Source organism: Haliotis cracherodii, unplaced genomic scaffold (assembly GCF_022045235.1).
Source record: "Haliotis cracherodii isolate W230 unplaced genomic scaffold, xgHalCrac1.p SCAF_12, whole genome shotgun sequence".
NCBI classification, from domain to species: domain Eukaryota; kingdom Metazoa; phylum Mollusca; class Gastropoda; order Lepetellida; family Haliotidae; genus Haliotis; species Haliotis cracherodii.
The window spans coordinates 17,682,490-17,695,508 of record NW_027266267.1 but is presented as its reverse complement, the minus strand read 5'-3'; the positions used below and the strand labels follow the sequence as shown (position 1 = coordinate 17,695,508).

The 13,019-nt window shown below is 38.9% G+C and overlaps 1 pseudogene; it reads left to right on the top strand.

The window, feature by feature from the left end:
- Nucleotides 1–801: 801 nt before the first annotated feature.
- On the top strand, nucleotides 802–12,529 carry LOC139458201 (protein turtle homolog B-like; annotated as a pseudogene).
- The last annotated feature ends 490 nt before the right edge of the window (nucleotides 12,530–13,019 follow it).

The following is a 13,019-nucleotide window of genomic DNA, read 5'->3' as shown; positions in this document are numbered from 1 at the left end:
GTCTAAAGGCAATGCAGAGTGGTGTCCCTTTGTCCGTAATACCAAACTTCTACTCTATTCACACCAGTATAGAAATATGCGCGAGTGCGATGGGAACGCAGGACATACAGATGGACAGTGACATCAGACTTACAGTTTCCAATGGTGTTTATAGCATGTACAGGACAAATCTCGCCTCAGTGGAAATTTTGTAAATAGTTACTTATTTCTTTAAGGCAACAGAAGTCATTTTGTTTCATTGGACGTCGGAAAAGCAGAGAGTTTTGATTCAAAATTATCCTCTTACTGATGCCTTGTACCAGTATGTATGTTCATATTATCAGGGTGGTTGTCTTTCCTTCAGTCATGGGGTGGTCTTTCTTAGGCGTGCAAGAATCCAATGATCGTGGTTTCGAAGTCAAGATTCCCATGGTGTGTTCATATATGTATGTGAAATGAAACATAAGTCATGTGAGCGTATATCACACTTTTAATTAATGTTGTTTTAAGTACAGTTAACAATATGATCACAAATTATTCTATCGTGTTGATGTTTATGAAGGTAATACGCATATATTCATCTAAATCATCCATCAGCGTTCAGTGTGAAATGCGTATTTACTGTCATACCGTCTGACACATTAACGACTATTATCACACACACTATCATCATAGACAAAAATAGACAGCTGGTAAGACAGTAACGTGATCCTTTTCTCATACGCATATCTCAGAGATACCAAATGCATCAAATCAGTATCCAAATTACTGAAAAATGATGAACCTATATTTCAGGCCTCATCGAGGTACCAGACAACAAGCATGATGAAGATAACTACTGCTACTGTATTATATGTGATTGCAGGTAATTCTTTCATATCACCCACATGTGTAATGACTGTATATTTTACAATATACTTATATTACCCTACATACTTGAGATGAATGGCTTATATTCTACTTAACGTAATGTACGGTCATACCTCATGCTACGTGCTACATATCCACATGTCTTCTTCCTGCAGGCGTTGTAACAGGTGCTCCCAGTGCCAGTCCAGTGTTGTCTGCAGTGTCTGACACAGCCAGGTTCAGCTGGGAGGTTCCACAGGGAGGTCTGGGGACAGGTGTCAGCTTCTACACTGTCAGTCCTCCTGGTGCCGCTGTGTTCATAATGTATAGTGATGGGACATTCAACCCACACCCCGACTACAGAGACAGACTGGTTTACCAGGGGAACAGAGCTGCCAGGAATGTCACCTTCACCCTCAGCAACATTCAGACATCTGATGCAGGGACATACACGTGTGGAAATAGACAGTCTAGTGCTGTAATACAGAACTGTGGACAGAAACTTGTTGTTCTGGGTGAGTGGCTACTTAGTTTTGATTAGTGGACGTTTCGTACACATAGTTTAGTCCCCTTTATATTGCATATACATATTCAGATAAAAAATAAACTTGTGTCTTAAATAAGAATGTAATGTAAACATAATCGTCCGCGTTTATGAATAAGATATAGAACTCTCAGTTATAAGGACGACTGTCACACCGGGGTATCAGTATATCCTCCATTAGTGCTTTGTTCTACACTGTTCAGTTCATATCAGCAAATGAGAACCTACTTATGATACACACTAGGTTGCACAAAAATGTGTTTCGTGGAACATAAGTTCTCCTTTAAATAGAAATACAACCACGAGGATAGTTTGAAAACAAAAGCAACCTTTCATCACTTGACGTTTGTCTGAGCGTGTCCTGATTATGAAATAGACAACTTTGTTTTTAAAATGTAAGAGTTGTTTTTCTGTTACAATACCTGTATTCCTTCTCTCTACTATCAGGCACTGTGGGGTAGCCTTATGGCTAAAACCCCCACTTGAAGTCCGGTTTCGATAACCCACATGGGTGCAATGTGTGAAGCTCATTTCTGGTATACCCCGCTGTGATATTTGCCCAAAGCGGTATAAAACCACACTCACTCAAATAATTAAAATGTGGCAGGTAACAAACGATTGTAATGTAGATGAATGTCGCCTGCATGCAAGGAAACACTGGTAAAACACATGTGATGTTAATACCAGGAGGATATTTACAAAGGTAATATTTTGAAATGGATCACTTGTAACAGCAAAATATAATGTTGTTGAAAACGCATTGTTCACGCCCAAACAGAAAAATGGTTACAAGTCGTTAAACCCAAACAAAAACCACCCATTCCACCTCGAACACAAGCTCACCCATTGACAGTAAACAAGTGATTGTCATGAGTGAATGGACACTATACATGTGGGAGATTATTTCCTAAATTGTTACCACTCTTGAGATATCAACAAGACATGTGTGCTGCTGACAGAGTCTAACTCGCCTAGATGACACAATTCTGACAGAGAAGTGCATCCTGACTCAATTAATTACAGACTGTTTATATATTGATGACAGGGGTAAACAGCAAACGGATAGGTAAAATAAACAAACAACATTCTTCAGAGTACTGAGCCGAACGCCAATAGTCACTTGGTTACCTATGCATTTAGTGCATGGCCACGTTCTTTAGGAAAATGTATGTTGTGATATTATGAGTGGTAATATCGAATCTATTTTACTGATTGATTTTGAAAACCCGCGTGTATACAGAGCAAGCAAACATTATAGTACCTGAAAAATGTATATGCATGTGTATCCTTATGAAACTAAAAAATACATGTGTGTCCATTTGCAACATTGTCATCACCTCATCACACCCTCGTATCTTATTAATATTGTTAGAGGCACCATGTACAATGACAATATCAACTTATGATTAATTATAGTGAATCGTACAGTTGTCATTTGTTCATGTTAACTTGTCCAGTGTAAAATAAAAAAATCAATTCACGTCACATTTCCTTAAATTAATTCAAAATATCAGTTATGGGGGTATTCAATGATCGCAGTTATATCAACCGACAGTATTGGATCCATTGCGAAATAAATATTTGTTTGAACGGGCGGTATCTGGTCGGATGATGTAGAAGGTGCATAATGGGTGACTCTGTTGTATGATATTCTACTCTGGCCATATTCAGCAGTTGGGATCCTTCTACCATGTTCAATTCCTAAGTATAGCAATAAACAAAACTCCATAACAAATACATGTCTGCAGAATTTTGTTTCCTTAAGATGCAATACACTTTAAACCGAAATTGTAGACCTTGCTTATTGTGGACTCGCTTTTTATAAATGCTTACATTCCCGGGATTTCATGGTCGTAATGTGCCTCTGTGTGTTTGTACTTGGTATTGGTTGTATAAAAGAAGAGCTGACGTGATTTCGGTAAAGTTGTCTGGCGCACATAGTCGCTATGGTGGTTTGGAGTCCTAATTAAAATACATCTATGACGTCACTCTATTGTTCCAACTGTTAATTATCTGTAACCAATTGTCAGTTTACTGACTTACTTTCTTCAAGGCAAATATTGAGCTCATGCATTAATTCTAAACACGGGCTTTACGAATCTACTGAATCACAGAAAATACAAGTGCGCGAACTACGAATATTCGGATAAGGTTTACATGTATTACAAATGTACTGCATATTTTTATTGTATTAATTTTCTCCTATTTATTGATCTAACTTTCAGGCTGTATTTTGCATTTGATTACACAGTATTTTGTTGATCCTGTATTTTGAGTCATGTAAATACAGCGACAAAACCCTTTCCATATTACACATACGAAACTAGACATTCATTACAAATAATGTCATTCGCCAGCTTCACTTACTCGAACCATATCTGAAACGCACGTCCAGTATCATTATGTTTATGCCTGCAAACAAGGGCACGATGTATTGATTAGACATTACTGAAACACTGCCTTTGAATAAAAACATAGATTAAGACTTAATATACTGATAGGGAAAATCTAATCTGTCCTAATGATATTAAACTTCTTCAAATACAGATTTCTTGATGTTTGCTGCACGTACATATGCACAAAATGAATGAAAGAAGTTAAAACTAATTTATATGCACTGATAGGATAGACAGATGTATTAAAATTGTATAAAACCTAATGTTACATGTGTCCAGTTGAGCAAGAATATTATTCATTCAATCAAAGACATTATCTAAACTTTTTTAGGTTAATGTCGTGTAAACATGTCTCAATACTTGATGTGTATCGCAATTCAACCCTCGTGACACAACATTTGAAAACAGAAAAGGTTTTAGCACATTAAAGATCGTTATTGTATCTTATCTGTTGATTTGATTCAACTCAACATCGTGTCTGATGAAGTCGAGGAATTGTAATAAGTATATAACCATATGAGTTTGTCATAACGTTGGTCAACATCAATGTTGAGCATGTAGCCATCGTCGTTGACGTCACACTAGTTCTGTTAGATTCATGAGATGGTTAAATGTGTAGAGACGCAACCTTCTCGTGCATGTTTAACCACAACAAAAAAAGTGTAGGAAACTACACTTTTCCTGGTAAATTTCAGAACACCCCCCCCCCCCCCCTATATTAAGCTGTAAACATGTACAAGCTCCTAATTAACACGTGATGTCTTTTGAAAGGCAAGCCCACCACTCCTGGCCAACCATCGGCCACAACACCTGTCTACAACCAGAGAGTGACCTTGACCTGCAGCTCCACCTCTACCACTGTGCCAGCTGCCCATGGTCTGATCTTGACCTACACCTGGCAGCGTAACAACACTGACATCACAGTTACCTCCCCTGGTTCTCCTTATACCTTCACAATGAGATCCCTGGACAGTCGCAGCTACAGATGTAGAGCGAGAGAAAGTCAGGGACTGGAGTCAGAGTGGAGCCGGGGGACCACCCTAGGGCCTCAGTGTAAGTACTGTAAACTTGTTACTTATAAATGTCTCACACTACTGATTTATGTAAGGTTCAATCATCAATTGTCAATATGAACAGTTACAAGACATACAATAATAAAATACAAATAACTGCATTTAGAACTACTTTATTCAACGAATCCAGAAGGGAGTGTCAGTGACATTAGCTATTGATATATTGTCTTGCTGGTCGCATACAGGCTAGATGTGTCATACCTTAGCTAGGTAGGTTAGGCTATTATGAAGATATTTAGATAGTAACATTTTGGTCAATGTTAAGTCATATATATATTTATCATATACCCTTCGGAGATATTTCCGTCTAAATAAACAAATAGTTGTATAAACACCATGTCCGGACTGTTTGTAGTCATCAGTTAATCGTTCGAATGGCGTACACAATTTTTACTCTACTTTCAGACGATAACCTACTTCAAAAGAAAACTATTTACTTTCACTAAACAAGTCATACAGTGCAGTTATCTCAAAATTCGCTGCATTGTTTACATATATATTTGAATTTGTCGGTTGGATTTTTCAGTCGCCTGTGATCTATTGCATATACAAGTATTGTTGCTTCAGAGCATCACTAATAAACAAAACGTTATATCGAACCGTCATCACAACATTCATCATACTTATTACTTTCAACTTCATTTTGCAAATAAGAGTAGGCCCTATGAACAAATTGGACAGCAACTAGAAATGTCAACCGATGCAAATCCCCTGTCTGAGTGCACCGTTTTTGGTGATGCCAAACAATTATTACAATCAATTTCATTACTAGAAAGAGTTTCTGTGGTCCAGTGGACATAACGTCCGCCAGAGATCGGAAGACTGTGGGTTCGATTCCCGGTCGCGTCACACGAAAGTACATTCAAAGACAGTACCCAGCCAGGCGCTCGGCATTTAGGGGCTAAAACAAGGACTGGTCGGCTCAGGGCCAGTATACTGTGTCTGAGTGGAGTATTCATGTTAAACTGCAGCATCTCAGTTGACCAGCACGACACACTCGGCATTAGTCCGGACAAGTACAATCAACCAGACACACACAGACACACGTGCATTCACGTCGTTTTATAAGTGCAATAATCCTGGACAAGACGTCAAACCACATTTCACCTCACCTCTTAACTTTTAAACTACCTGCTGACTCGTGTACAATCGCATCGGCAACATGACAAACGTGATTAACTGATCACAAGCACAAACACATAACGAGTTTGATACTATGCGGCTACATTGCCTGTTGACTGCTGGTGTCTCTCACTTGGTGATGTTAATGTTGATTATATTGTTAACGTTATTACATAAGCTGGATCTTATCAGTTCTTACAATCGATCTCGGAGAAAGCTTCGCACTATATATTTCCAGTTTGCTCTTTGCGACAAGAACCCATTATCGACTCATCAGCTACGAAATTTGTATATATATTCCCACGGCACCCTTATACCAGGGACGTTTTGTTTTAACTTAGGATTTACAAAGTTTAAGTAACAAATATGTCACAAAACTCTTCCCCGTTAGATACCACTTTCAAACTCGAGTTGTGCGATGGATTCGTTTTGAAATACACTCGTAAGGAAAATAGCATCTATCAGGGTGGATCGATACATATGAAATTTTTGATTAATATGCCATATTGCGTGGGGCTTCTTACCTGCACCTTCCTCATGATCAAAAACACAAAACAAACATCAGGTATTTTCTATGTCGATGGTATTGATTTCTTAATATATCAACTTTAGATTGGTGGAGGGAGTGAGTATGGTTTTACGCCGCTTTTAGCAATATTCCGGCAATATCACGGCGGGGGACACAAGAAATGGGGTTCACACATTGTACCCATGTCGGGAATCGAACCCGGATCTTTGGCGTGACGAGCGAACGCTTTAACCACTAGGCTACTCGACCGCCCTTGGATTGGTGGAGTTTACAGCAGAAAGCAAAAATCTATCAATGCAGTTATTTTAGTAAGACTCAACGGGAGATTGACCATTTGCCAGCACCACGTGTGTTTCACAGGATAATTAGATTTTTTGTAAATATATACAGAAGCAGACCGCTGTCAAGTTTCCCCATACTGTTTCTTTTTGTCTCACAGCCTGTTGTCGTGAACAGACACAAAACGTCATAACCATAAACAAATGATGAACAGAGTAAGGATTTATCATGCTAAACAATTTTATTTTGATAGCCATACCAAACCGTGGATTGTTTAAACAATCGCTCTTTTATTTTAATCAACTCATCATTGTTTTTCTCATGTGTGTTATTATAGTTATAACTATATATTGTATCACGGTATCAGTGTCACAGTGCCATGTATTCCAGACGGACCCTACCAGATCTCCCTGACCCCCTCCACCTCCTCCTACACTGTGACAGAGCACCATGCTCTTCCATCAACCACGTGCTCCGCCCTCTGTAGACCCAGTTGTACCTACAGGTGGTTTCACAATGGAACAACTGTCAGTAGTGGAGCCACTCTGAGTCTAGGCCAAGCTGAGAGATCAGAGACAGGCTCCTACTGGTGTCAGCCTTCTAATGTACACGGGAGTAGTGACAGTGTTAGAGTCAGTGTTGATGTTCAGTGTAAGTATAGTAAGTATATAGTCTGCACTGGTGGCAGTGTTACAGTCAGTGTTGATGTTAAGTGTAAGAATATAGTCTACACTGGTGACAGTGTAAAGGTCAGTGTTGATGTTCAGTGTAAGCATATAGCCTGCACTGGTGACAGTGTCACAGTCAGTGTTGATATTCAATGTAAGTATACACAATGTATGGTCTACATTGGTGACAGTGTTACAGTCAGTGTTGATGTTCAATGTAAGTACATAGTCTATACAGTCGTGCCCCGCTTATATGGACTTCAGATATCCGGAAACCTCGGTTCCCGGACGATTTTCATTCAAAACGAAATAATCACTATATAAATTTACCCGTATATCCGGAAATTCAGTTTCCGGAACCGGACGGTCATTTTAATACACAAAACACTGAAATGCACTCAAAATTGTCTCACTTATCCGGACAGTACACTTCCGCTGGTGGTAATATCTTTGATTCGTGAGAAGTCAATTAACCAGTGACACTGAGTTACGTTTGAGACGAGCTTGTTTATTGTACATGTGATCCCCTTCGATAAATATGGCGTCTGTGGAGGTCAGAGGTCAAAGTTGAACTTCATTACGTATTACGAGAACATTACGAGGCATTGTTTTATATCTAGGGATTAAGATTACCTTGTGTATTTTCTCGTAAACTAAGCCGGAAACAGCAATCAGCTGTACACACGTTTTCTTGGAATCGACCGGTGATTCGGTAAAGACACACCCAATGACATAACTTTATAGGATTTTTAATGCAAGGACCGACAACAATTGTATCTGAAACTATTTTTTTTTATCAGGAATAATATATTCCATTATTTTCTTAATTATATGCAGCCTTTACTAAACATATTTAAAATAATAATAACCCTAAGCGAAGCAGCTGATCGCTATTCTCGGGTATTATTTTTTACATGGAACCAGTCTGACCAGTCACCGTCAAGGCTCACGCGCACGTGATCGCGTGATCGCGAGAATTTCATGTTGACATAGAATCGTCAAACAAAAACAAATATGACTTTTAACGAGTCAAAGTATGTCATTTATGATATATGTATCCATGCTCTGTCAACTAAAGTTCGTTTCAAGGCGTCAATAGCGGTATTCTGACCGTGGTTGCTGTTAATAACGGTGAGTTGTGTGATCTTCCGATCGCTTCACACACGATTTCGCCGAAATTAATAAAACCAATATGTATTTATAAGGAATTTTGTCATGAGTTGCATAACTGAAGGGAAGTAACTCTTCCAGTAAGAAGCTGGTTTCAGTTATACGGAAATTCGTTTATACGGACGACTTGTGAAATGACGCAAGTGTCCGTATAAACGAGGCACGAGGTACGTATACAGTCTACACTGGTGACAGTGTTGCAGTCAGTGTTGATGTTCAGTGTACGTATACAGTCTACACTGGTGACAGTGTCACAGTCAGTGTTGATGTTCAGTGTAAGTATATAGTCTACACTGGTGACAGTGTTACAGTCAGTGTTGATGTTCAGTGTAAGCATATAGCCTACACTGGTGACAGTGTCACAGTCAGTGTTGATGTTCAGTGTAAGTATATAGTCTACATTTGTGACAGTGTTACAGTCAGTGTTGATGTTCAATGTAAGTATATAGTCTACACTGGTTACAGTGTTACAGTCAGTGTTGATGTTCAGTGTAAGTATATAGTCTACACTGGTGACACTGTTACAGTTAGTAATGATGTTCAGTGGAAGTATATAGTCTACACATCACAATCCTTTAACATAGTGAACAGTAAAATATACTTGGTTTTGCATTATCGTCATAATTGTAAAGCGAAGCATAGATTTTAATGCTGTTATATTTTCAGATCCAGCCACTGTGAGTATGTTTACTGCCAACACTCTCAGTGGTTCAGTGACAGTTAACGAGTCAGATCCAGTGACCTTGAGATGCGGTTGATAGTAACCCAAGGTCAGTCATCAGGTTACTGAATGGAACTGAGGAGTTGACAAGGGCAGATAACTCCCCGACAGCAGAATATAGACTGGAGTCAGCAGACTGTAGACAAAGAGGGAACTACTCCTGTACTGCCAGTAACAACATCGGGACACCTGGCAGCCAGAGGGTGGAATTGCTGGTCAAATGTAATTTGTTTGGATATTCTGTACGGATGGTGCTGTTGTGATGATTTCCATTAATAGTTTATGGTGCACTTTGTCTATGATAATAACGTTGTTGAGTAAACGGTAGGTCTACATATGCTTGTATATTTGAGTTGACATGTCTCTAGTGTTGATACTGCAAAGTTGAAGTATCAGAGTAAGGTTCCTGATGAATAATTCCACATAATCGATAGATTTGATCTTCATAATATTCTGCCCTAAACATATATTATTTGTTCCAGCACCATTGCATATGTTGTCTACATTTAACCAGGTGCCTCTCGACTAGATGGGACAGTTGCCCAGCAACTCAAACACGCCTCTAGACTGGGTGGTAACGTGAACGTTTCTGTGACGGTCCTGGCCTACCCCCTTCCAACATTCACCTGGAGTAGAACCACCAGCACCAGCCAGGACCTCACTGGTTCCTCCAGCCCTGTCTCAGATATCTCAGTCACTGCCAGACTACACCTCACTAACCTTCCACAGCAGTATTCGGGGACTACAGTCTTACAGTGGACAACGCTGAAAGCAGTTCAGTGACATATACAGTCAGCATAGTGTCTGAAGGTGAGCCGCGACATTTTGATTGATCATTCACTATTTCAGGATGCACTTGTTCATATGTTTCAATACCTTTCTCTGACTGTTGTTTAACCATTGCATCTTGAAATGAAGAGCTTAACATTACAACATTCTCTGATAAAGCTTTTACAGCATTCCTTTTCATATTAATTTGTTGTCAGGGCCACCAGAGATACCTACACAGTTTAGAGACCTGGATAATGCAACAACGTCGTCGGTATGGTTATCGTGGCTGCCTGGGTTCAATGGTGGACACCCTCAGACGTTTCTGCTTGAGTATCGTCAGTTTGCTACAAGAGCTTGGACTGTCTACAAGAGTTATGCAGACACCGGCAAGATGATGGTGGTGGAAGTGACTGGGCTTACATCGGGAGATATTTACATATTTCGACTACATGCTAGAAATGACTATATGGCTTCTAGTAGATATGTATTAGTAGAAACTAGGACTGCTGGAGGTATGTGTCACTCAAGTAGAATCACAAATTGTATAATCTGATTATCAGTTAAATGTAATAAACAACTCATCACAATAAAGAATTTTATATACAAGGATATTTTGTATTTTGAAGTTTTACTTTTTCCCTGTTTATGTAAAAAAAATAACTCGTCCTTTTGATACAGCAATTATTTCTTATTTTGAAGTACTTTAAGTAATTTTCCTGATATCTAATGAAGTTTTCAAGGGTTCTATTCATTCAACGTGAACATGTGTATGTGGGTTCGAGTCAATAAGTTTTGACCTACATATCTTTTAGCAATGTCAGTATCAAAAATACAAGACATCACGTTTACACATATGTTCAGATTCGAACCTATGAATTATGTGCGCTTACCCACCAATCACCAATGTGTTTGTTTGAAAGTAGGAAACTGGAAGGAAATACCCTTTCTCCCGTTTAGAATGACATACGCGGATTAGCACTTCGTCTGATATGAATTTTCTTTACATTGTAGATCCACCAAATCAGCAAAAACTCGAAACTCCATGTTCGTGTACAGGGGTAATAGCAGGATCCACAGTAGGAACCCTTCTTCTTACCCTGCTCATTGGGGGAATTGTTCTGATAGTACTGTACAGAAAGGGCTACAGGCCTAGACTCGGACATGTTCTGACAGGTATACAGTTAACATTCCATTGTAAAATAATTGTCAAGAGGAATAATTGCATAGTGATTATCCATGATATTGATTAATGCGTTTGATAGAATGATTGTCAGGCCTAGGATTCCCTAATTTTGCATGTATTCGACATTAATGTTGACAGAAAGGACACATTGGTCCCAACACATGTTTGATAAAAGGTTGCTATTTATTTATTGATATGCAGTCGTTTACAGTTTACTTGATCATTGCCGCTGTAGGCTTCCTTTATGGATGACAAGTTTTGTTGTCATGTGTGATGTGTGTTTAACATTATGTACCGTGTGGCTATTTTTCTTTTTTCCCAGAAACTGCATTACGAAAAAGGTATTATAAATGCTAAATAATATAAATATAAGTTAAAGCTTACAACGTACGGAATATGTGAAAATAGTAAATAAGGTAAAGAGTTATAACAAGACAACTAAAAACGTATATCACATGCTGAAGTTAATCGCTACATAACATTATGTGTTTTTAGAAATCAACCTATTATTTTTGCAGCACCAGGAATCCTGAAACTGTAGAAATGGACAACAGAGGGTATTCATCATTAGGTATGTACAAGGTACTGGGTGTTTCCCTTTTGCTGAAATTACCATCATATATGGAACTGTTTTGCACTGAAATCAATACAATATTTTCACATTGTTTGGTTTCAGATCAAATAAATGGTCCAGTCCAGTATTCAAATTTGGAGGAATCAGAAAAACAACCGTATTCACAGTTGAAGATTTATGAGAATACAAAAGGTGGATATAGATTTTGCATTTTTACTGAACACTGTTTAAGTTTAAGCATTCCAGTGAAGGTAATATTGAAGTGCTAGTAAGAAGAAGGGAGTTGTGATTTGGATTTGTTGTTGTAATACGTAATGAATTATATCTTCAGCGGATGCTGCAGCTGTTGCAAGCACCCATGAAGGCATAACAGAGACTCCCCCTGTGACCTATGAGTCCATCAAAAAATCTCCATACCAGAACACTGGAGCACATTCTCAAGGTAACCAAAACATGAAACACTCTTGCTGGTTGGAATCGTATGTTATTGCCATGGACAAACTGTGGGCATGTACAGAAGCATTAAACAGAAGCGTATGTCTTCTTTTCAATCCTAATGTGACACGTTTAGCATGTCATGTTATTGTGAGTGACATGAAACCTGCCATATAATCTGTGTTTAATTACATGTAGTTCTATACTTTTCAGGTCCTGACCACGGCAATAAGTAACGAAGAAGGAAGACATCATTATATCAGATCCAGCAACAGACCGAGGAACACGTGCAGCATATGAGATTCCTTTCCTTTGAGCCAAAACATCATTAGACCCGTGAAAACCGGATTAGAATAGGTCTTCAGCAACCCATGCCGGCCGTAAAAGACAACATGTGCCTGCAGTAAGAGGCGGGAGACGGGATCGGGTGGTCAGGCTCGATGACTTGGTTGATTCATGTCATCGTATCCCAACTGCGTAAATGAACGCTCATTATGTTAACCGTTCGATTGTCCGATTACTTACAGACCACCGTCATATAGCTGAAATATTGGTGAGTGCGACCTTAAACAACAATTCAAGAACAAAACATCTTTATTACTTACTTTACGTTTTCATTACAATGTTTTATGTTTGCTCGATAAAGGCACAGTTACAGAAACCAAACGTTGACCATGGCAAGTAGGTGAAAGGAGCTCAGTCACACCATGTTGATTATGCTCATGT